Source organism: Lontra canadensis, unplaced genomic scaffold (genome assembly GCF_010015895.1).
Source record: "Lontra canadensis isolate GAN:19392208 unplaced genomic scaffold, GSC_riverotter_1.0 scaffold13, whole genome shotgun sequence".
NCBI lineage: Eukaryota > Metazoa > Chordata > Mammalia > Carnivora > Mustelidae > Lontra > Lontra canadensis.
The window spans coordinates 4,658,442-4,684,152 of NW_022631007.1; positions in this window are offsets into that span (position 1 = coordinate 4,658,442).

Consider the following 25,711-nt stretch of genomic DNA (forward strand, 5'->3'; position numbering starts at 1 on the left):
TGTGATTATCCATTTATTTGTCAGCTCTTCACTAATCTATAATAAAGCTGCCATCACCCCTTAACTAAGAAAGGAGAATGTCATACAGCAACACCCAGGTTGAGAGCTACATATCTCCACCCTGAATCCAAAGCTCTCCCTGGAACCCCTCTCAGGGCAAATCCAGAAAACAGATAAGACATCTGTGCCTTCAGATCATAAAAGGAGTAAATGTCCTACTTGCACACTGACCTGAAGAGCTACTTTATCACCACCTTGTTCTAGGGTTTCCTAGGTTCCATATTATCTTGGAAATATGCAATGCCTTCTTGCTTCAGGGTTGATGTCAAGGGTAAAAGACATTTCTTTGAGTTCTGCCATGAACTTCTCCAAGATCAGTCAGGAAGAAAATTTCACCTCTTTCAACTTGCTTGTGTAGAAGACAAAACCTGGTAGCTCTCTCTTAATTCTGCTCATGAAGGAAAAGGAACATATGCATCTAAATAGTCCTGGGAGAAACCGAGTGCTGTTTCTACCATGGAGCATGCCATGGTTACCACAAAGAACCACATCTTAGGAGAGAATCATATATTCTTCCCCACTTCCTCCCATGGCAATGAGGTCCTTCCTTTCCTCAATGACTCAGATAGTTTAAACAGAAGGTTCCAGAAAGTTAAACAGAATAAGAATGATGGGGCCTATCAGAGCCCCTTACAACCATAATGAAGCGATTGCCATACTGCCTTTTGTCCACTTGCACTTCACCATTGCCTGAAGAGCCCACAGCCATTCATGTCTGCAGGCTCATGTACCAAGAGTTCTTCTCAATTATAAGCCCTTTAGTTAAGACTTTCAGATTATAGAGAAACTCAACCCAAAGGAAATAAATTTTATAAGGAAAAAAAAAGGTGGTAGAGAGTGGTTTTTATTACTTAAGGCATGGCTCTACCAGAGTTTGAACAACATTACCAACTAATCCCCCTTTCTGTTACTTATTACATACCACTTTTTTGCTTCTCTCTGCCATTAAGCACCATTCCACAGACAGGCTTTCTTAATGCAGAGAAAAATACGTGTGCTACTACCCACAAACCTGCATGATTATGATTTCTGATACTAAAAAAAGAGAACCAATTATATTAAATTTCAGTAAGAACAGCAATCAGCACTGCTTGAGCCTTGTACCTACCCCTGAATCAAACGCCATGCCAGGGGCTTGACTTTCCCTCATCATCAACCATGAATTATGACCTGAACTTTACAGGAGGTTGTGGAAATGAATTGGGGGGCCAGGGTGTGAGACCATATAGAGTGAAAGCAGTGAGGAGGTAGCATGAGGAGCAAACAGAACCATTTCTCTCCTCTACTTTCCTCTCTGTCTTTTCCATCTTCTCTACCTCTCAGTCATTAACTCTCAGCTCAGACGTCCCTTCCTCAGAGAAGGCATTCAGAACTCCTGAGTGCCACCTATTTATCACAGAATGTTTATGTACCTGACTCTCCCATAAGACAGACCTCCTTAAGTATGAGAAACAAATCAAGGACATCAAATGCCTGTATGTTGAGCACCTAGCATCTTGAGACACCATATACTAATTTTCTCCTAAAGCCAATATGAGTTCAGTAAGAAGCAACAAGATCTGCGGTTTTCCCCCTGCCAGAGCAAAGCTGGTCCCAAGCATCCTCCCTGTGGAACTTTCCTCACATTAGATTGGTCCCAGGTCTTGCTTTTTTACCACTTGAGATTCATTTATAATTTATTAAAACAGCCTTATTAGGAGTATAATTTATAGACCCTAAAATTCATTCATCTTCAGTGTTCAATTCAGTGGTTTTAATGAACCTATAGATTTGTGCAACCATCATTATAATACAATTCTAGAACATTTCCATAACCTTCAAAAGATCCCTTGTGCCCATTTGTGGTCACTCCCCTTCCCACTGCAGGCCCAGGCAAGCACTAATCTACTTTCTATCTTCATAAATTGTTTTCTCTAGACATTTCATGTAAATGGAATCAAATGATAAAGGGTCTTTTGTATCTGGCTTTTTCACTTAACATAAAGTCATTTCATCCCTGTTATATCAGGTACCAGTATTTTATTCTTTTTAACTGCTGAGTAATATTTTACTGCATGGGTGTGTCAGTTACACTGTTTATTCAACTCCTGTTTTTTATCCTTGTGAGAGAGATAGAGAGTATCCACAGAGAAAAGAGGGAGAAGCCAAAGCAGCCACAGTCTTATTGGCCCTGGGTTCAATTCCTTTATGGTGGTGGTCAGCAGTCTTCTCCAAATGACCATGACCCAGTAAAACAGCCTTAATGTGAATTGTGGCCTCTCCAGGCTGAGGGACAGAGGAGCCCAGAGCCTTCTTCAAGGTGTTTTGGATGCAGAGTCCTTCAGATGTGACTGCAGAAAAGGAAATCATTTATAGGAAAAAGATCTGGTATGAGCTCAAGATTTTTGCATATGTAAGGAGAAGAGTATGCCAAATTCAACTTAAACAGTGGTTACCCTAAAGAACCTGCATGTTTATATTTTTGAAAAATTATATATGGGCCTTGGGAGCATTTTTTGGGTAAGAATACAAGAAAAGAAGCACTTTTCTTTCATTTTTAAAGGATAATGAAGTCAATCTTTTAGAAGATAATAATATATACTTTCCAGTACTCATTTTCAAAAGTGTTCTTTTCACAGACACACACACACACACACACACACCCCTTTTTCTTTGCTTAAACATGCTAACATCCTTTGCTTTTCAATTCTTCTCCAATTAGTGTCATTTAAACTGAGCTTTGTTAATTAAATAAAATATTAGCTCTGAGGTCACATTGTAGGGATAATGGTGGGGAGACTATTGGAAATTAGCTCACACATTATCTGAGATTTTATTTTACAGCACGCATACAAAGGAACTCTGCATCCAGGGCACAAGAGATTACTCATGAAAGGAATTTACAGTGAAAGATAATGAGGGAGCTTTCAGCAAGCCATCAATCTGCTGGCTGCTCCTGGAGGCCCCTGGATGGTCAGAACACAGGCCATGCTGAATGGAAGCAAGGTGACATTTAGAGTACATGGTTCACTGAAAAGAGCAAATGTATGCAAACCCAGGAATATCATCTTGGGGGAAAATAAAACTTGCTACTGTGAATACCATTGTAGCTGTTGAGTCCTTTCCAGCTTTCAAAGTCCTCTGGCAACCTGGGAATACTGCAGAAAACTAGCATAACTGCTGGCCTTTACTAGAACAGCAGACCCAGCTGGGAGCAAGGCAGATCATGGCAGCCACTCTCTTAACAAAACTTTGCAAGAAGAGCTTCAGAGGGATTTCCTTGTCTTATCCATTTCACACTCTGCTACTTCTTTTTTTTCCTGCATAGGATTCAGTATGAAAGAACTGTAGTATTCTTTGAATTTTAAAAATCAGTTTTAGAGAGAAAGGTAATTACTGGGAAAAGACTGGGTATATTATTGTTTCATTAAAGAGAACCAAGTTTTGAAATGCTAATGTCTTTATTTCTTCTAGGGATAAGGTCTTAAGGAGGACTCAAATATGTGTAGGAGAGATTCAATGTGACATAGAATCCCTCTCAAATTTCTGTATGTCCCCATATCTTTTTTTTTTTCCAAAGATTTTATCTACTTGACAGAGAGATCACAAGTGGGCAGAGAGGCAAGCAGAGAGAGAGAGAGGAGGAAGCAGGCTCCCTGTCGAGCAGAGAGCCCAATGCAGGACTCCATCCCAGGACCCTGAGATCATGACCTGAGCTGAAGGCAGAGCCTTAACCCACTGAGCCACCCAGGTGCCCCTGTCCCCATATCTTTAACCTGATTTCCTGTTGATGCCTCCCTTACACAAAAATACAAATTCATTATAGAAATTTCTTTGGGGACGGGGTTGTTCAGGTGGCTCAGACAGTTAAGCATCTGCCTTTGGCTCAAGTCATGATCCCAGGGTCCTAGGATGGAACCCCGCATAGGGCTCCCTGCTCAGTGGGGAGCCTGCTTCTCCCTGTCTCTCTGCTGCTCCCCCAACCCGCTTGTGCTCGCTCGCTCTCGCTCTCTTTCTCTCAAATAAATGAGTGAAAAAAACTTTAAAAAAAATAAATAAAATAAAATAAAAAGAAATTTCTTCAGGGGAAATGTGAAGTTTGAATCTTCTGTGACACTATCTATCAGTAATGACCATTATGAATATTTTATCTATAATATTCTAGACTTCTTTTTAGTAAATCTAAGTGTATACATATGCGCATGTAACTAGACATACATCTACTTATATATTCTTTTTATAAATAGAATTATCCTGAAATAGATATTGTAACTTACTTTTCTTCATTCAGCAATATACATATCATGCCACTAAATATACATTTGCATTTTCATTCCAAATAGCTGTATTGTATTTCATAGTATGGATGTCCTAGAATTCATTTAAACCTAGCATCAGAAAAAAATATCAGAAGCATGACAGAGAGAAACTATGATTCTAAACTTCCCTGGACACCTTACTCAAAATGCAAGTTGAGACTTACTCACGCACACATAGCATCTTGTGGCATAACATCATATGAGAGAAGGCTACAGTGAACATGGGTAGTTACAGAGATGCTGGAAGGATTAAAAAGTATACCAAGTGCTGGAAATATTTGTCAAAACTTGCTGGAGTGTGAGTAAATTATAAGCCATCATAGATGCCCTTCTGTAACATCCAGCGTGGTTATTTTGCACATAGCAGGTGATCAAAAAATATTTGTTGATGGGAAAAAGGATAAAGGAGAGGTGAAAACATATGATCCTTGCCATGAGCTGGAGAATTCTAACTGTAAGTAGTTATGTCCTCATACAACTGAGCTTAAAGTATAACTCTGGAGTAAAGGCAAGCAGGGATGACTGGACATCCTAGAAATTGCTAGAATATTCCAAAAGAAAGTGTAAGACATAAAGAAAGCAACTCTTATCTCAATACTGTAAAAAGGAAAGCAAAACATTAGAGAGAATGTGAGAGCTGGCTTAGTATGTATAAGCCACAGTTAAGGATATCATCAGTTGAATGCTTGAACATCGAGTTGTAAGTTCTCAAATGTTAACTGAGATGAGCCTCTCTCTCTGTACAAGAAGAAGGTTGCCTAGCCAATGTATGAATGGCTTCCAGCATCAGTGAAAAAATATGTGAAATTTGTAGGTGAAGATTGCAATCTCTATTATATAGAGAAAAATAGGCAGATGTGCCTTTGGCTCTAGAGAATACATGATGACCATAACTGTCAGTGAAACCAACTGAAAAGTCTTTAGGGTCCCTGTGCTTGGTAGAAAGAACCTAACCTTTGGTCTGCATGATACACCATCAAGCCAAGCCTAGCCTTTCCATATTTCTTCCTTGTAACAGCCTTTTTTTTTTTCTTAACATCTAAAGTCTAACAGGAATCTCACTTTTCATACAACCCATAGCAGGACTAGCTGATTTTACATAATTCTTTTATTGTAAAATGTCTGCCAACCTTCCATTTTGTAAAATAGCTCTTGTATTCCTTTTGGTAAACTGGAATATTCTTAAATGCACATTCACTGTGGAAGGACTTCAAATATTTTTTCACCACCAATGCCAATGGCAAAAACCTCAAAGTCAGTCACTGTATCCCATAGCAAAGGTTTAAAATGCAGCTTAAGTTCCCAATCTGATCTCAGTACACTCCTGCCTTCTCCTGAGTGAAAAACAGCTGCTCCTATGTCAAGTTCATCTGTTTAAAATATTTACTGTATGTAATCCTCATTTAGCTGGTGGGCCTTTGCCATGGAAACTGTCTTAGCAACTGAGATGAGCACCAGTAGGAAAATGAGCCAACGTCTGAAAGGACAGAAGCAGCACCTCTGCAAAACACCGTTGGTCCTGAAAGAGACGATTTCCATGTGTGAAACGCTGGGGAAATGAGCACAGGTTAAACACACAGGAGCACACTGAGATCAAGTGTTATGTCAGCCTTTTGTCATCATGCTTGATTTTCAGCAGAGAAAGCCAGACCAGAGATGCCAGTCTAAAGACGCTCACCTCGATCTGTAATAACACACCAGCTGGGATTTTATTTATTGGAGCTTGTCAATCTTCCTACTCAGCCATCCAATCTTCAGGCATAATAGCCTGCAACAAGCTAACTCAGTCCCATCCAGTTTCTGAGACAATCCATTTATGCTTTCAGCAATTATTCATTGAGCACCAATCAATGTCAGGCATTCAGCTACAGGCTGAGGATAGAATAGTGAATGAGATGGGTAGGATCCCATGTTTCATGAAGCTTGCACTCCACTAAATAAAAATAGTTAATCGATCCATCCATTCACACATACATCAGACATGAACAAATAAGTAAACAATCTCAGATACTATTAGGTGCTATGAAGAATCAGACTAAGTAATGAAAAGAGAGTAGTGAGGGCTAATTTAGGTAACTTGATCAGTGAAGTTCTACCCAGTGTCTCCAAGCAGGGGAAATGCCAGTGAATAGGCACCAAAGTAGAGACCAGCTTTACATACAGCAAGAACAGAAGGAAGCCCAGAGAGTCCAAAGGGTAATATATGGGCATTCTGCCTTGTTCTCATGAACTGGGTTAGATCTTCACATATGGTGATGCCTCCCTTGGGTCAGAACCTATTCTTGTGGTTCATGAAGCTAGCTGTGTCCTATTTTAACCAAGAGGTGTAGCCATTCCTATTCCCCATTAAGAAGTTTCCATCTGGGTGCCATCACTGTCTTGAAGGTCTCATAGTTGAGCCCACAGCTTCCTGATATACATTCTTAGAAATCTGGTCCCATCACCTTACTCACTGCATTTTAGATTGCTGGCCAAGCACCCAACACAAGTTGATTAAGCCTTGATCATCTCTGATCAAATCTTATTCTCCTTTTCCCTAGAATAGAATGCTAACATACTTTATATACAGCAGGTTTATGGAGGTATATTTTATATTCTATTGCATAATAAAATTCACTCACTTTAGTGAACATTTCTAAGAGTTTGACAGGTGTATACAGTCACACAACCATTGTCATAATAAGGCTACAGAACATTTCCACTGGCCCTCCCAATTTTCTCCTGCCACTTTGTAGTCTGGCAAGCACTGATCTATTACATGTCACTAGTTTGGGATTTTCCAGAATACCCAATAAATGGAATCATACCGTGCATAACTTTTTGAATCTGGTTTCTTTCACTTAGCATAATTCACTTGAGATTTCTCCATGTCGTAGTATGTATCAAAGGGTCTTTTTGTTGCTGAACAGTATTCCATTATGGGTATTACCACAATTTGTTTTTCCTTTAAGTAGCTGAAGGCCATTTGGATTAGTTCCAATTTTGGGTAATTGTGAATACAGGCTCTATAAACATTTATGTACAGGTTTTTATGTAAATATATGGTTTAATTTCTCTTAGGTAAGTATCTAGGGATAGAATTTCCAGGTTATATGGCAAGGATATGTTTAACATCATTAGACTAACACACTTTTAATGACTCATTTGTACATCTGAAAAGTACACCTAGTGCTACAGAATGAAAATCACACCTGGAATCTAAAGACCTTATTTCAAGCCATTCACTTGAAACTAACAATTTTCATGTCTTTGGGAAGTTATTTCACTTTTTTCCAAACACATTTCCTTGATATGTAATGTGGTTTATGATAATTTACAGGGGCATATTATTATAACATAAACAAGAGCTTTATAATATATAAAATATTTTATTATAAATTATTATTTCATTATATTATTATTACATTTTTATTACAAATCAGTTACAAATGAGAGGCCATATAAGTGTTTAATGCATGCTGCAAGTGGCTGGCAGAGCTGAAGTCACAGGCATGTACAAACCATGCATTTTACCTTTGTCTTTAAGCTCTAGAGCTGCACTGTCCCAGACAGTAGTTACTAGCCACTCTATTTAAATTTAGATGAACTGAAATTAAATAGAGTTAAAGATTCAATTTCCTCAGTTGTACTGGCCACATAGAAAGTGTTCAATAACCACATGTGGCTAGTGGTTACCTTATTACACAACAGACGTGATAAAACTTTCCTTCATCACAGAAAGTTACAGACAGTGCTGATTTAGAGGAAGGATTCTATGTTGTTGTTCTCAGAAAACAATATGGCAAAAAAAATTCTAGAACATAGGGACACCTGGGTGGCTCAGTGGGTTAAGCCTCTGCCTTTGGCTCAGGTCATGATCTCAGGGTCCTGGGCTTGAGGCCCACATCGGGCTCTCTGCTCAGCGGGGAGCCTGCTTCCACCTCTCTCTCTCTGCCTGCTTCTCTGCCTACTTGTGATCTCTGTCTCTGTGTCAAATAAATAAATAAAATCCTTAAAAAAAATCTAGAACCTATTATAACTCAATATTAAAAATTTTACAGTGGTAACAATTACTCATCTTGAGCTTGAGACTTCTAATCAGTCCTACATACCTACACACCCAGGATTCCACTTGCTTGTAAAGGAAAACCCCAAACAACTACCCATGAGTAATGAAATCATCCTGTAGAATTCTGGTCTGCTCTTATTTTGATCCAAACTTCTTAGAGTACTTAACTCTTAACTATCTCTAATTTATTCTCTTGTTCTTTCTCTTTTGAGCTTGGCCTTTGCTTGCAGTCTCCCTGGCTTAATTTTTGATTCCTTCTTTACTTTTCTGGAGTATCCATCCCTAAAGGGTAACAGTGAATAGCTGGTTTCCCCAAGACTTATCCAGTTTATGGTGCTGACCTACCCTTATCACCTTGACCCACCTAATCCTGCATTGGCTAGGAGAAATGCACAATTATGCTCTAAGGGCAGGAGCCGCTCAGGTTATGTCAAGGTTGTTGACTGTTGACAAGGGTCAAGTATTTTAATGCTTTCAGGAGCCAGACTGGCAATATAAATGAGTGAAGTCTGCTGAGTTTATTAGTAGGAGCAGAGGGGATTAAAGCAGACTAGAAACCTATGTCTCATTGGGATGCCCAGTTAGCTCAGTTGGTTAAACATCTGACTCTTGATTTCAGCTCAACTCATGATATCAGGGTCATTAGATGGAGCCCCATGTCGGGCTCCATGCTCAGCATGGAAACTGCTTGAGATTCTCTCTCTCCCTCTGCCCCTCCCTGCACTGCTCTCTCTCTCTCTCACATAAATAATTTTTTTAAAAAAAGCATATGCCTCATCATGAGAAGCTCAAATAAAAAATAAAAATAAACACTATATAAGCAATTGGAAGTATAGAAATTGGAAAAGAAGAGGGGTGCCTGAGTGGCTGAGTTGGTTAAGAATCTGCTTTTGGCTCAGGTCATGATCCCAGGGTCCTGGGACCAAGCCCTGCATCAGGCTCCCTGCTCCTCAGGGAGCCTGCTTCTCCTTCTTCCTCTGCCTGCCACTCTCCCCTGCTGTGCTCTTTCACTCTCTCCCCCTGCTTGCATCAAAAAATAAATAAGTATCCTGGGAGAACCCAAGAGAATCAGTGCCAGAACTAATAAAAACAGTAAAGAATTCAGTAAGCTAGAAAGATATAAAATAGTATATTTGTTTATTATTATTAATAACCTTATATTATTATTAATAATCTTCATATATACAAACAATAACCAGCTAGAACATATAATGGGAGAGCAGACCTTATTTACAGTATTTAAAAAAGAAAGAGGAAGGAAGGAAGGAAAGAAGGGAGCGAGGGAGGGAGGGAGGGAGAGAGGGTTGGAAGAGAAAAGAAGAAAAACGTTGAACAAGAATTTGGAAAATCCAAATAAGAAAGGCTTTAGAGTGTTCTCCAAACAAGACAAAGTTAATTGGAACAACAGAAAGACACTCTTGCTGTTGAACAAACCCATCTAACATCATAAGCTTGTCCTATTTCCCCAATGTAATATACAAATATAATGAGATCTCAATAAAAAACTAAAAGTTTATTTTTTCTGGAACTAAATAAGTTAATTCTAATGTCTACATGCATTTTTTTAAAAAGATTTTATTTATTTGTTTGTCAGAGGAACCACAAGCAGGGGGAGTGGCAGGCAGAGGGAAAAGCAGGCTCCCTACTTGATGTAGGACTTGATCCCAGGACTCTTGGATGATGACGTAAGCGGGAGGCAGATGCTTAACGAAATGAGCCACCCAGGCATCCCTCTACATGCATTCTTAACCATTCAAGAAAATCTAGGAAAACCCGAAAAAAGGAGATCCATGAAAGGGGACAATTTCTGCCAGATTTAAATATGTTTTAAAATAGGATGGTCCTGGGACATGAATTAAAGAGAATAGAAAGTCCAAAATTGGAAGGAAGAAAGGAAGGAAGGAAAAGAAAAAGAAAGAAAACGAGCAAGCAAACAAGAAAGAAAAGGGATAAATTTACAGAAATTTAGAGTAAAACTTTTTGCATAAAAAAAATGCCATCAGAAAAATAGACAAATTACAAACTGGTAGAAAATATTTGCCACATAAACAAAAGGGGTAATCTTCTTAATTTATAACTCTTAAAAATGAGAAAAAAAGAAACACAAAAACCTGATATAAAAATGGACAGAATTAAGAAGTCACACAAATTAACAATAAGGAAGAAACTATGCCCAATTTTGCTTATAATAAAATAAATGCACAATACAACTCTGAGATATGGTATCTCATCTCTCAGACTGACAAAACTCAAAAGCTTCAGGAACACCCTGTTGACAAGACTGTGAGGTGACAAGACACTAGAGTCGTACATTGCTGGGGTTGTACAAAATGGCATAAACCTAAGTGGGGGTAGTTGGCAGTATCTTACAAAATTTCATGCTTTTACCCGATGATCTAGCAATCCCAATGGTAGGAATCCACCTGAAGGCATACGTCCACAAAAGGAAACAACATGTATACAAGGTTTTTCATTGAGGTATCATTTGTAGTTGTAAAAGATTGAAAATAATCCAAATAGTCAATAATTGGGGAGCTGTTGAATAAACTATGGTAATCCACACAATGGAGATTTGCAACTGCAAAAAAAAAAAAAAACCAAAAAAAAAAAACTGAGGATGAACTTTATGAATAGGTATGGCATGGATTCTGACATCTGTTGTAAGGTTAATAGGGCAAGATACAATGTCATGTATATTGGCATAATATGCTACTTTGGATTTTTTTTTAAATAGCTTTATTTAGCTATAGTGGATATAAAAAGAACTGCACATATTTCAATTTAAAGAGTTTGGATATGCAAATACCCTTGATACTGTCACCACAATCAAGGCAACTGACATATCCACCTCCCAAAGTTGTGGGGTTTTTTCTTTGTCCATGTGTTTTTGTTTTACTGTGGCAAGAACACTTAACTTGAGATCTATCCTCTTAACAAATTTCAAAATGCACAATACTATATTGTTCACTAGAATCTATTCATCTAGCATGACTTAAAATTTTTACCCATTGAGAAACAATTCCCTGTGTCCCCAGTCACCCAGCCCCTAGCAACCACTATTGAATTTTCTGTTTTTATGAATCTATTTTGCATACCTCATATAAGTGGAATCATGCAGTCTTTGCCCTTTTGTAACCCGCTTACTTTACTTAGTGTAATGTCCTCCAGGTTCATCCATGTTGTGGTGAATGGCAAGATTTCCTTCCTTGTTAAGATGGAGTGACCTTCCGTTGTATGTATATGCCACATTTTCTTTACCCATTCACCTGTTGATGGACACCTGGATTGTTTCCATGCTACTTTTTCTTTAATTAAAAAACTGTTAATTAATTTATATTTATTTATTCTTTTTCATGTTATTTTTGTGTATATTTTCTAAAAAAAAAAACCTGATCAAACAAATGAACTTGGTTATTGGGGGGGGTGTGAGTGTGGGGTGGGAGGGATGGGGATGGAAATAAAAATCCTATGGGTATACCTTTCTTCATGTATTTGAATTATATAAGTGCTTTACTTATTCAAAAAAATAAAATTAAATCAAAAAGCATGAGAACATTCACAAGATTTCACAATGCTGCATTCACCCACCTGTTCTGCCATTGGTGACCTATGATCACCTGTGGGCTTGAGGACTTCCTTAGCTTACTAAGGAGCATTCTGAGGCTGAGAATAGAAAATATGTGCTTGGGGAAAGAAAACCGAGATTTAAAATTAGGTTAAGCTAATTGCATTCACCTTCATAAAGACTAGTGGCCAGTTGCATTATAATTAGCTATTTCACTTTTGTTACCTTCATAATGTGTAGAGAGGTATTAGTCATAAGTGTTCATTCTGGCTTAGAGTTTGCTCCCCAATGTGATTCTGATCACAGACCAAGTTCAAAAACTTATTATTCAGTTTCTAAAATTTCAGGAAACAAGGCCAACTTTCTCCTAATTTCCATCATCTGACTCACACACCAAGCCCCCGAGGCAGCAACAGCAAACATATTGGTGTCAGCAATTATGGGCTGACTCATCCGAGAACGTGCACAATTAACCTATTGAACATCACCCTGGCAGCCGTTTCATCCTCAGTAGGACCATCTGCATCGCATTCAGCCAGGGTAGGAGCCTGGCCAACCTGCCGCGCATCCCACGCATTTCCGCTCTGATGCCTGGCCAGAAGGAATTCATATAACCCCACAGCGCGTGCTGCACTCGCGCCGAGCTCATAGCCAAAGCCTTCCCTCGGAGCTGAACAGACTGTTACTCTGCTCTCACCAGGCTAACCCCGAAAGCACCCTAAGCCTTAGAAAAATGATTTCCTATTGTTGCAGAAACTTCACCTAAGAGTTCACAAAATACCCTAGGGCTGAAGAGTCCACCCGTTTTTTGCTTGAATAGAGATTTAGCTATTTTGGCTTGCTGAGTGGCCGTAAGAGAAACAATCTCTCTAAATTTCAATATCTTCGTTTGTAAAATACCCAGCCAACAGACTTTGTTAGAAGAATTTAGTGAGATAATCCAAGTATACCAGCATTCCAGATAAGCCTACAGGCCCCACTACTCAATATGCTGAGAAAAATTCGCTCTTATTTCTGTTAAGTGATTGAAATCTTCTTCTTAAGAATCCCCATCTCCCACTCACCATGAGTAAGTGGGGAAAACTACAAAACAAGAAAATACTAACCTCTGCTATCTAAAAGTTCTCAATCCTTTCCAGCTTGGAAGTCTCTTTTGGGTAACATAGCATATTTCATGTAAACATCATTTTTCAAATCCTCCCTGCCCCATCTTCTGAAAGATGGATTTCTAGGGAGACTTACATTATGAGGGAAGGGGGAGACAAGGCCAGGTACTAAGCTCTGGTATTCACTGATCTTCCCCTATTGCAGAGTGGAGGGTGTGTTCTTGCCCGACCTGAGCTCTGTGGAGGGATTAGTAACAGGGTCCCTTATTGGGTGCCTACTGTTGCCCACTGCTCAAGTCTGTAGCTAACACATTTGTGATCTGTTTCTTTGGGTCAGTAAAGGTTTGTTTACTGGGCCCTGCTTCTGTGTGCAGTTTTGCTGTGATACCTGGTTGTGACTCCCATTTTTCTTAGTCCTCACAACTGTGCCCCTGGAAAATTCTTAGTTGTTCTTATCACCACCCCTTAAGGGTTTGTAGGAACTTCTGGGTCCTTCACAATCCCTCCTGGAGCTGAATGCAGCTCAAGAAAGCTAGCTTGGCTAGCTAGTAATCCTCTCCCTTGTTATGCCATCATTCCCTTGTTACATATATGGGCCAACCACACAGCAGTCTCTTCCCAAGGGTCAAAAAGAGAATAAAATCAAAGCCCTTGTCTCAAATTTATTTCATCCCATAGGAACACCCTTCTTACTGTACCCCTCTCTGGAACAATGATCCAGGGAGAGCTCAAAGAACACACCATCTTCCAATAATGTTATCTTCACACAGGCTCTTTACTTCTTTGTCTGAGACCTTGCAATGTCCTATCCTCCTTCTGGAAGTGGAATTCAAGTTGCCACTTCTCTGGGACTTAAAAGTGAATGAAGAACAGGATGAGAAAACCAATTTACTGATAAGCTCCCAAGTAAGTTTCTCTGTTATACATGTAAAACATTCAGCACTGTGGCTAGCAAAGAACATATGCCCAGTAAGTGCTAGCTATTACTATGCTATGCATTTGATCAAAAGAAAACACCTCCAAGCTTTTTCAAAGTGGGTCAGATGATTAAAAACCTACAGAACGTTGGGCTCCATGCTGGGTGTGGAGCCTACTAAAAGAAAACCCAAAAAAAACAAAAATAAAAAACCCTACAGTATGTTCATAGGTTAGTTAAACTTTTTTACCGTTAATAAAAGTGTTTTCTCTTATGTGTATTGGTAATGACTACTAATTCAAATATACACAGTCTTTACCTCTATTCTCATATTGCCAATAGCCCTGGTTTCATGATGCAAATGAAGAGAATTATATATGGAAGTCTCCCTGTGAACACTATTTGCAGTACATATTCATTCATTCATTCATTCTTCATTCATTTAACAAATATTTATATAGCATCTATTACCTGCCTGGAGTTACATGAATAAAATAGTTTCTGTTCCTTTTGGACACACAGGACAAAGAGCTCATTCTTTAACATATAAAAGGTTTTCACAAATCAGTAAAGGAAGGTCAAAACACAAAATCTGACCAAAGATATGGAAAGGTAGTTTTTAAACATTCACACCCAGAAACACACACCCACAAGAACTATATCATATGTTTAAATGCAGTTCACTCACAGTGAAGTGCAAATTAAACTTCTAAGATACGATATACTATGATATAATGAAAATTTCTGTCTCTATTTTAGCTAATGCATGAAAATGTTTGATTCAAGGGACCCCAATGTTAAAATATGTGATTAAGTGATTAAGATCAGCCAACTCTTAAAACTTACAAAATGAAAACTTGTGCAATAAAAGGAAAAAAGAAAAAAAACATTAGAAAAGTGGAGATTGATGTAGGGTTTGGGATGGATGTTTCTGAGAACTGCTGGCTTGCAGAGTTCCACTCCTCAGGAAAGCAGTGGGGGAGTCCCAGGCTCTGACTCCAGTCTGGACAGAAGAGCCTCAGTGGGGTCCCCCAAGCACAATACTCATCTGCACATGTTTGTCCGTTGCATACATCCGTACTGTTCCGAGAGCCAAAGACACAGCAGCAAGGAAGACGTAGGAGACACGGCCCTTGTAGAACTTACCATGTCCTGAGAGCAGAGTAACTGACTGTTCAACTATGCAGTTCAATTTTAGATACCGATCCTTCATTCCTAAGAATGAAGTGGAATGTGGATTCCAAGTGAAATGTGGGTAGATTTATACAAGTGAGATGTGAATTCGTTCACCGCTCCGCCCAGAGCAACCATCTTCCAAAACTGTAAAAGGAAAAGCTTCTAAGCGCTTGCTTCTGTGTTTCGTTTTGTGGTTTCTGCAAGTGTCAGGCACTCAATTGATCTTTCTCTTCTTCCTCTCACCCCTGTTTAGCAGGTTGCTTTTGTCCTGGAAAAAGAGCTCTTCATTACCGATGGACTGTCTTCTTAAAAGGTCAATAGAAAACTCTCAACAGAACCTCAGCATTTAGTCGGGCTTCAAAGAATATACATATTTTTTCTATTAAACTTTCTCCGGGAGCCTGATCTCCCCTGAAAAGTAATCTCCTAACAGTACTGAGCCTGCAACCCACCATTTTATGCTCCCTGGCATTTGATGGGAAAGCAGCGTGCTTGGAGCTGGATGTGGCTCAGCTCCGGGGGTTGTCTCCGGCTCAGGCCCCCACTGTGGATGTGACCAAGGGCCAGGAGGGCGAGGCTCAGCCTCAGACAAGAGCCGTGCTTTGCTCATTCGGAAACTGTAGCTGGGGTCCATTGTTTCATTCTCCTTCATGTTGGCTGGCATGGTTGTGTGGGCTGCCCCTTTCCAAGGACTTAATACATGGAAGCTGTGGAAATAAGTTCCCCAGCAGCCAGTGACCACCTGCCCTTCTTTTCTCTTTTGTCAAAAGCCCTTTTATATGCTTATTTGTCATATCTAAGCATCTTCCAAGGCTCGAGGTGGACATATGCAGCACACCTTGAGTGTGCCGGGAGGCGGATGCCCCCATCTTCTCCTTGATGCCCCTGAGTTTATAGTACAGACGTTACCCCCTCTGTCAGCAGTTTTGTCATTAAAGAGTTTTATTGGCTGTAACACTTCATATGTAGCCATTAGCCCTGACTCTTCAGCCTTGGAATTAGGAAGACTAAGTGGGAACGGTTCGAAACCTATTCTGATACCCAGGGATCTATAATACAAAAATAACACCTAGAGGAAAAAAGAGAGTGTTCTCTCATTTCAAATGACTCTCATTGGTGATTAGCATTCTCACAGAACCTTTTAATGGAGGAAAAGATTTCTGAAGTCAAAGAGGAGAGTGTCAGAGAATATTAACTATGTTATCCCAGGAAGGTTTTCTGTGTTAGCCCAAGTGGTTATACCTAACACTGTCCACCTCTGATGACTGGGACCAACCTGCTTTTAACCCTGTACCAGCTGGTTTTAAATGGCAGGGAAATAACCTGAGGAGATAAGGAAGAAAAGTCCTTCCACATAACTGATACACTCTAGTGTTTCCCTACATGCATATGCTTGGATAATTTTAGCTTGCTTGCATTTAGCGAGTTTTTATTGTGATGGAGTTATAAATGTACAGAAAGTTGTAAGAATGCCACAGAGAATGCTTACACACGGTGTGCCTAAATTCATTAACCAGTTACATTTTTGTGAATTTTTCTCTGGTATGTTTGTTTGCTTACTTTCTTGGTTGTTTGTTTCTTTATGAATAATGTGGCCTTTGCATTCTTCTAAACATAGGAATTTTGGTTTTCTTCCTTAGTGCTCAGAATGGAGCTACCGAGGAGGCCTGGTCATCCAATAACATGCAGTTTTCAATTTTGAAATCCAGATCTGATCACATTGTAAAGGAAGCACGGCATTTGAAGAAATGAATGGGAGATAATGTGAAAATTTGGGGTTGTGGGGGGGGGGAGCCAGAGTCCTACTTCCAAGGAGAGAAAGATCATGAAGAAAAGCCAAGATGATCAGGGACGACACACACAGGCTTAAGCTGAAGGGATGCTAAACAGATCTTTAATGGAGTGATCTTGTTTCTCTGTGACTACTTGAGAATCGTGAAGAGGGGGAGGAATATAATGAAAAAGAAAAGACAAATCCTGCCTGAGGGAACAGTGTGTTTCCACGGCTGGGTATTAATATCGCTTGAGAGAGTTCACGGTGGGCTACAGCTGCTGCGTGGTAGTCACAGATGGCCAGTTCAAGACGCCTTACTAAACTCGTGTTCCTCTTTCCCAAATCCCATTACCATCATAACAGAAATACAAAAATACAGTCCAGAGTCTCTAAAAAGGCAGAAAAGTTGTCAGAAGAAGATGGGACAGTTGATACCGATCTGCAGTATTTACTCATCAACAAATATTAATTAGTATGTGCCATGTGCCATGTGCCAGGCAGGCCCACGTCCCTGCCCTTATGAATCTGCATTCTTGTGGGAGAGAGTTCTGGTTCTAGTGGAGTGGCTCACATTTGACGAACCCATGCAACTATAAAAGAGGTTCCCCCAGGAAAAGGGACTTTCCCAACACAGTCACAGAATAACCCAAGGTTTTAGAGACCTGATCTGTTGGTACAGGTAAGATTTCTCAAATTACAAGATAAGGGCCACCTGGGTGGCTCAGTCAGTTGGGTTTCTGACTTGATTTCATGTCAGGTCATGATCTTAGGGTTGTGAGATCACGCTCTGGGTCCCAATCTGGGTGGGGCCTGCTTAAGATTCTCTCTCTCTCTCCCTCTGCTCCTCCCCATTTAAAATATATATATTTAACTCAATAAGAGGTAGAAAACATGGATAGAGGAATAGACACTGGGAAAAATGAAAAGTTGGTCAAATGACTACTACAAAATGTTTAAAGACATCAGGGTCATAATTTCATAACCAGATTTTTGCAAGTCTTCATAGAAAACATAATATTTGTGTTCTATCGATTTCTATATGCTGTTCCACAATATAAAAATTTGATAGAATATTTTTCAAATTGTTAAATAAAATTGCAATAACTCTGATACTACAAACAAATAGGAATCAGGAAAAACAAAACAACAACAACAGAAAAAACTATGGAACTAATTACATCCATTAATAAATTAAAGGAGACATCCATGTAATCATTTTATTAGATCTTAATAGATTCTATTTAGCATTTGATACAATTCAACATGTTTCTTTTTTTATAAATAATATTAGCAAATGAAGAATAAAAAGGAACTTACCTATTTTATAAATGTTGTCCAACAGAAGCTGAGAGCAAGCATTTTACCTAATGGTAAAATATTTGAAGCATGCTCATCAAGATACAGATGGTAATAAAGATGCCCACCACCACCATTGCATTTTGACATTTTGTTGGCAATCCTGGCCAATAAAAAAGATAAGAAAAAAATAAAAAGCCTATATTCATTTTGGGAACAGTGAAATCAAAACCTCATTATTTTAAATAATATGATTATCTACCTGGAAGACCCAAGAGAATCTAATAATAATTTTTAAAGGTCTGTAAGATCTAATCAGAAAGTTTGTAAAGTGGACAGCATTGATTGCTTTTCATTGAAATTCATAGTAATCAGTTAGGAAATGTAAGAGAACAAAAAGACCAGAATCACAATCATAACAGAAACTATGAAACTTGTAGAAAAGAAATCCCAGTAAACGTGTGCGGTACTTTTATGAAGAATAGAAAAGATGCTCTAAGGAGATACATCAGGTTTACAAGTAGGATGTGGAACTTAGTAAACAGATCCTCAAATTCACCTAGAAGAGAAAAATGCGCAGAAAAGGCCAAGAAATTTTTGTTGAAGCACAATAAAAACATGTAATCACTTGCTTAATAGGTACTAAAGAGAATTATCAGGCTGTGATAATTTTTAAATAATAATTTTTATTCAAAAATAAACAAATAGGTCAAGTCTACAAAAAAGAATTGAGAAACAAACCTGCATACCTATAATTTCTAATTAATGATATTTCAGATCATGAAAAAATGAAGTCCTCTATACTAAAAATAGTGGTATAGCCATTAGCCATCTATTTGGAAATATGTGTGTGTGTGCATGCATTCCAAAAGAAACCTTATGAATTTTCTAGTTCCAACTTAAAGTTTTACAGAATATCCATGGGCCTAGATAAATGAGTAACACACCTCAGAGAAATGCAACTAACTAAAAGAGTATCCTGGAACAGAGTTTTTTTAATTAAAAAACTAATGTGATCCAGGTGCTTTCTTATATATTTTATCATATATTCTTCATTTCAACTCTACAAGAGACTCATGATTATATCTTTTTTTTACAGATGAGGAAAGTAAAGTTTGGATAGTTTATGTAATTAATTTCCCTGAGGACTGTCCATCAGTTAAGCAAGGAGCCAGGATTCAAAACCTGATCTATTTGCTCTAGCTTTTTTCCACTGCCTCATGTTGCCTCCTACCCAAGTCACTGTGCAGAGCTTTTAAAGAGCAGTGAATCCTAGTTGTTCCCAAGGTAATTATTCCCAATTATTATTTATTTGCTGAGTGTTTATACAACAAGCCCCAGAGACCCTCATTCCCTAGGGACCCTGTCACCCTAGGTTGCCCATGTGGGTTGTTTGATTTAGAGTTGTTCTCAAGTTGCCAAAGGAAGATGTCAGTTGTTACATTAATTAAAATGGCGTGACATAAAATGTCAATGATGCATGGCCAGAAGGCTCACAGAAAATAAGAAAACATAATGAGATCTAGACCAGGGATTTCAGTTTCAAGAAGCAATATCCTCCACTGAGGTTCTCTCAGCCAGTCAGCCCCTGCTCATCAAGGGAAGTAACAACTCCAAGACCACAGATACACTGATGATTTTCTGAGTGGATGTCAATCTGCTGACAATACAAAAGCATAACAGGACAAAGGAGAGTCCTGGTGGGAAAGAAACATCACAGGCCCTGAAAAGGGGACCTCATAACACAATGAGAAATTCATGAAATTGTGAAATTCCTTGAATGTGGGGATTTGTTTTGTTTTGGTTTGGTTTTTGGTTTTTTGGTTTCTTGGTTTTGGTCATAGCCTTTTTCCCCCCATTTATATCGGGTTTGTTTTAATATCTTGAAAGGCTTTCCTTTCCCAAATCTTCATCCAAAATTTATGCCCTGAAATATATGTTATACTTTTCCCTTTGGTTCTGAGTTTCCACAGCTCACTCAGGAATCTCTTGCTCTAGTCTCAAAAGTTGGGCTCTCACTAAGCATAAAAGGTAAACTGATCACAAGGCATTTTCTGATATGACACCTGCCTACACTTACATAGTCTCAGTTTCCCATTCCTTCCCCACACTCTTTCAGTGAACTGGGTGATATCCTTATAACATGTCATTCCTTTTATTCCTCTGCACTTTTTCCATACTGTCATTCTGCCTGGCATGTCCTTGTCTAACAGTCTTCCAAGATGAGGCTCTGCTCTTCCTGGCTTTCCCAGAAGTAACATTATATTCCACAGTGCTTATCTTGACCCAGTTTTGAAGTCATGACTTAAGACTCTCAATTCCTTTTCCCGGGCAGTTTACCAAGACCCCAACCCAATTAGTCCCCTTTTAGGCCCTAATACTCCTGGGCCACAACACTCACATACTCAACTGTCAGCGGCCCCCAAATACTCAGAGGGATGTCTCCTTCTTCTTCACTCTGTAGCACTAGTCAAAATATTCAATATTTAAAAAACTCTTGCAAAACCTGGCTAACTCCTTCCCACCTCCCCACAGAAGTTGCCTCCTACAGTTCCAGTTTGCTGTTACCCTGTCCCCAGGGGCAGTCGTCTGTGTGGAAGTCTTCTCTTGTTTAGAGCTACAAAGAACAAAAACGTTCTGCTTTTGAATGTCTTTGTGTTGTGTTCTGCCATCCAAAGAACCAATAATTCTACTTAATATATAATTAAAAAATGCCAGATGAGCAAGGCACTCCTTTACCTGTGCTTCATGTGCTTGAAGGTCAGAACTATTGAATTTATAAACCATCAGGATCAGCCGTGATTCAAAACAGAAGCTGATAATTATGTTTGACACTTTCAGCCTTTCCTTATGAATCCGGGTTTGCCTTTTTGTGTCCCTTTGAGATAGTAGATACAATTTCTATTTTGGACAGTACGGCCCATTAGATACCTTTTAAGTGAAGGCTCCCAAATGAGAGCGCTTTGAAGACACAGAGCTGGAACAGAGATTTCTAACCATTATAAGAACCCTTCCCAGACTAAAGAAAACCCCACCTGCCTACCAGTGAAATGTGTCTGCCCTGCTCTAGCTGTTAACTGAGGAGGGAAATCTTCTCTGAGAATTCATAACCACAAGTTGCCCTCAGAGGGGTTTGGTGTTAAGATTTACACTCTTTGCTTGGCCTGAAAAACCCCAAGCCAATTCTTATGTTGGTAATCCCTCAGCATATTGGATAGAACAAATAAATTCCCTCTTTAAGGGTACACCCTCCTCCCCACACATAGTGGAAGAGATAAATTCACACTGCCCATGACCTCTCAATACAAAATTTAAAGAGGAAATATGATGTTGCCATGTGTGAGAGTAATTAAAGAAAACAATCAGCAGAATAAAATCCCCCATGAATATGATACTGGAATGATTATATAGGGAATATAAGTGTCTAAAAAATAAAAAACTATAAAACATGAGAAGGAACTTCATTACCCCACCAAATCAAGCATAATTAGAAAAAGAAGAAAATGCTTAAATCAAAAATATAATAATTATAATTAAAAACTCATTTAATGATTGAAAGAGCAGATGAGATATAGCTCAAGAGAAAGTTAGTAAACTGAAAGATAAATCTGAAGAATTTATCCATAATGAAATGCAGAGTCAGTAATAGCAACTCTTCATATGGTACTTTTTTATGTTCAGGTATTGTTCAAAATTCTCTAACTGTATTAACTCTTTTCCCTCCCAGATACTCTTCTGTTCCCATTTTACAGATGATGGATTAAGACAAAAAGAAATGAAATACCCTCCCAAAGTCACACTATGGAAACTGGAAAAGCTGGAATTGGTACATAGACATTTAGACTCTGGAGTTTACAATCTTAACTATTAAGAGACATGAAGGGAAGAAAGAAAAATGCTAACCTTTATTTATCTATTGGAGTCTGACACATGAAGAAAGAATAAGGGAGAGGTATATTTAAACAGACAATAGCTGAGAATTATCCAGAATCAATTTAAAAAAATGAGTTACCAGATTCAGAATATTCCAAGTCTCAAGCAGGATAAATAAAAATAATTCCATGCTGACATGACAAAAATAATTCATACGTATTGTTTTAGGATAATGATTCTATCAGATTATCAGGGTATTTCATCTTTATGCATGAAAGGAGAACTAAACTTCAGAGTTCCTCAGGCTAACAAACAAAAAGAGCTACTTAACATATCTTCCAAAATTATAGGCATTAATATGTGCATTGTTATTCATAATAATCAATTAACATAGCATGATTGACAAGCTTGAGCTAATGAACATGCATGGAACCTGCATAAATAGAGAATAAAATTCTTTTTTTTTTTTTAAAGATTTTTTTTTTTTTATTTGACAGATCACAAGTAGGCAGAGAGACAGGAGGAGGAGGCAGGCTCCCTGCCGAGCAGAGAGCCCAATGCGGGACTCAATCCCAGGACCCTGAGACCATGACCTGAGCCGAAGACAGAGGCTTTAACCACTGAGCCACCCAGGCACCCCGAGAATAAAATTCTTAATAAGATTCTCAGCCACATCAGGGAAATACAAATCAAGTCCACAGTGAGATACCACCTCACAACAGTCAGAATGACTAAAATTAACAAGTCAGGAAATGACAGATGCTGGCGAGGATGAAGAGAAAGGAGAACCCTCCTACACTGTTGGTGGGAATGCAAGCTGGTGCAACCACTCTGGAAAACAGCATGGAAGTTCCTCAAAAAGTTGAAAATAGAGCTACCCTACGACTCAGCAATCGCACTACTGGGTATTTACCCTAAAGATACAAATGTAGTGATCCAAAGGGGCACATGCACCCGAATGTTTATAGCAGCAATGTCCACAATAGCCAAACTATGGAAAAAACCTAGATGTCCATTGACAGATGAATGGATAAAGAATTTCTGGTAGACACACACACACACACACACACACACACACACACACACAATGGAATACTATGCAGCCATCAAAAGAAATGAAATCTTGCCATTTGCAATAACGTGGATGGAACTAGAGGGTATTACGCTGAGTGAAATAAGTCAATCAGAGAAAGACAACTATCATATGATCTCCCTGATATGAGGAATTTGAGAGGCAAGGTGGGGGGTTTGGGGAGTAGGGAAGGAAAAAATGAAACAAAATGGGATGGGGAGGGAGACAAACCATAAGAGACTCTTAATTTCACTAAACAAACAGAGGGTTGCTGGGGGTGGGGAAGGGAGAGGGTGGTTGGGTTATGGATATTGGGGAAGGTATGTGCTATGGTGAGTGCTGTGAAGTGTGTAAGCTTGATGATTTACAAACCTGTACCCCTGGGGCTAATAATACACTATATGTTAATTTTAAAATTTTTTTTAAAAGATTCTCAGCCACAACATAAGTTCCAATAAAGCCCAAGAATTGTAGTTTCATTGCAAGGTGATAAAATTTGGAAATCTAATTTTTTAAATGATAACTTTTTAAAAAACTTTAAATATTTAGAAATTTTAAAACACATTTCTAGATAATTTATGCCTCAAAAAAGAAATCATAATAGACATTAGAGAATACAGAACCTGGGGGGGGGTAAGAAAAAATGGAAGAAAATACAGACAGTGAACTACAAATGCCCCAGAGCTCTACCTCTCCTGTATCCACACCTTCTCTTTGGGAAGAAGTTGTTGTAAGTTGTTTACTTCTTGGTGTGAATCTCAGACCAAGAGCTCTCGGCCCTTGGGAAATTTTTATTTAACTACATAAAGGTGGTGACAGCCTAGACAATGGGTCAGTCTTAAGGGTTCAAATTTTGGTTCTGCTCCTTACCAGTTGTATTTCTCAGTTGCATCATCCAAAAAATGAGAATAACTTCATACAAAATTATGATAACTGAATATATATTATATATGTATGAATGCATGTATACATATATGCACACACATACACACACACACACACACATAATATATACTTCTAGAATGTTACTTGACATAAAGTAAGCACCAAGTAAGTCTTTGTCGCTAATAGAACGTCAATGAACAGAGAGATGGAAGTAGTGTTTAAGACACACAGAGATCTTTACAAAAGTCCTAAAATCATTTTGTAGGCAGACCCCTTCTCTGCCTATGGTTGAATCTAAACTTATTATGTAGTTCTACCACAATTAATATTCGGCACCTTTCTCTCCATCTCATGCTACCATAGACTCTGTCAGGGCCATCTAGGTAATGTTTCCCTTGAATTATTATTACTTCTTCCACTGGAATTTTCACCTGCTTGCAAGCAAAAAGAGCAAAAAGAGACAGAAAACTGAGGAATTTCAGGATCATCACATTCCACAATCTTCCTCATGAATGTTATATGAAAGATTCAACCCTTAGAAAGAAAAAAAAAAAAAAGCTTATATTCTATTCAAATGAAATTCAAAATCAAGTTTGACGAAACCAGGTTGATAATATATATGGTATTTGTAATATGCATTCTTTCTTATAAAGATTTTATTTTTATTTATTTGACAGAGAGAGAGCAAGAGAACACAAGCAGGAGGAGTGGCAGAGGGAGGGAGAGAAGCAGGCTCCCCGCTGAGGAGGGAGCCCAATGCAGGGCTGCATCCCAGGATCCTGGGATCATGACCTACGTCAAAGGCAGACATTTACCCAACTGAGCCACCCAGGTGCCCTGTAATATACATTCTTTTGGGTAAGAGTAATAAATCTTTTGCTTAAGGGCACCTGGGTGGCTCAGTGGGTTAAAGCCTCTGCCTTTGGCTCAGGTCATGATTCCAGGTTCCTGGGATTGAGCCCCGAATCTGGCTTTCTGTTCAGCAGGGAGCCTGCTTCCACCTATCTCTGTCTGCCTGCCTCTCTGCCTACTTGTGATCTCTGCTTGTCAAATAAATAAATAAAATCTTTAAAATAAATAAATAAATAAATATTTTGCTTAAATGCAAGGGGATTGGGATCGTTCCATTGCTTTGCCATGCCTGTGATAAGAATGAGGATCTGCAGAGTGGCAATGCTTATATCAGATCAATTAGATTTTAAGCCAAAGACTATAATAAGAGATGAGGAAGGACACTATATCATACTCAAAGGATCTGTCAAACAAGAAGATTTAACAATTTTAAATATCTATGCCCCTAACGTGGGAGCAGCCAACTATATAAAGCAATTAATAACAAAATCAAAGAAACACATCAACAATAATACAATAATAGTAGGGGACTTTAACACTCCCCTCGCTGAAATGGACAGATCATCCAAGCAAAAAGATCAGCAAGAAAATAATGGCCTTAAATGACACACTGGACCAGATGGACATCACAGATGTATTCAGAACATTTCATCCCAAAGCAACAGAATACACATTCTTCTCTAGTGCCCATGGAACATTCTCCAGAATAGATCACATCCTGGGCCATAAATCAGGTCTCAACCGGTATCAAAAGATTGGGATCATTCCCTGCATATTTTCAGACCACAAT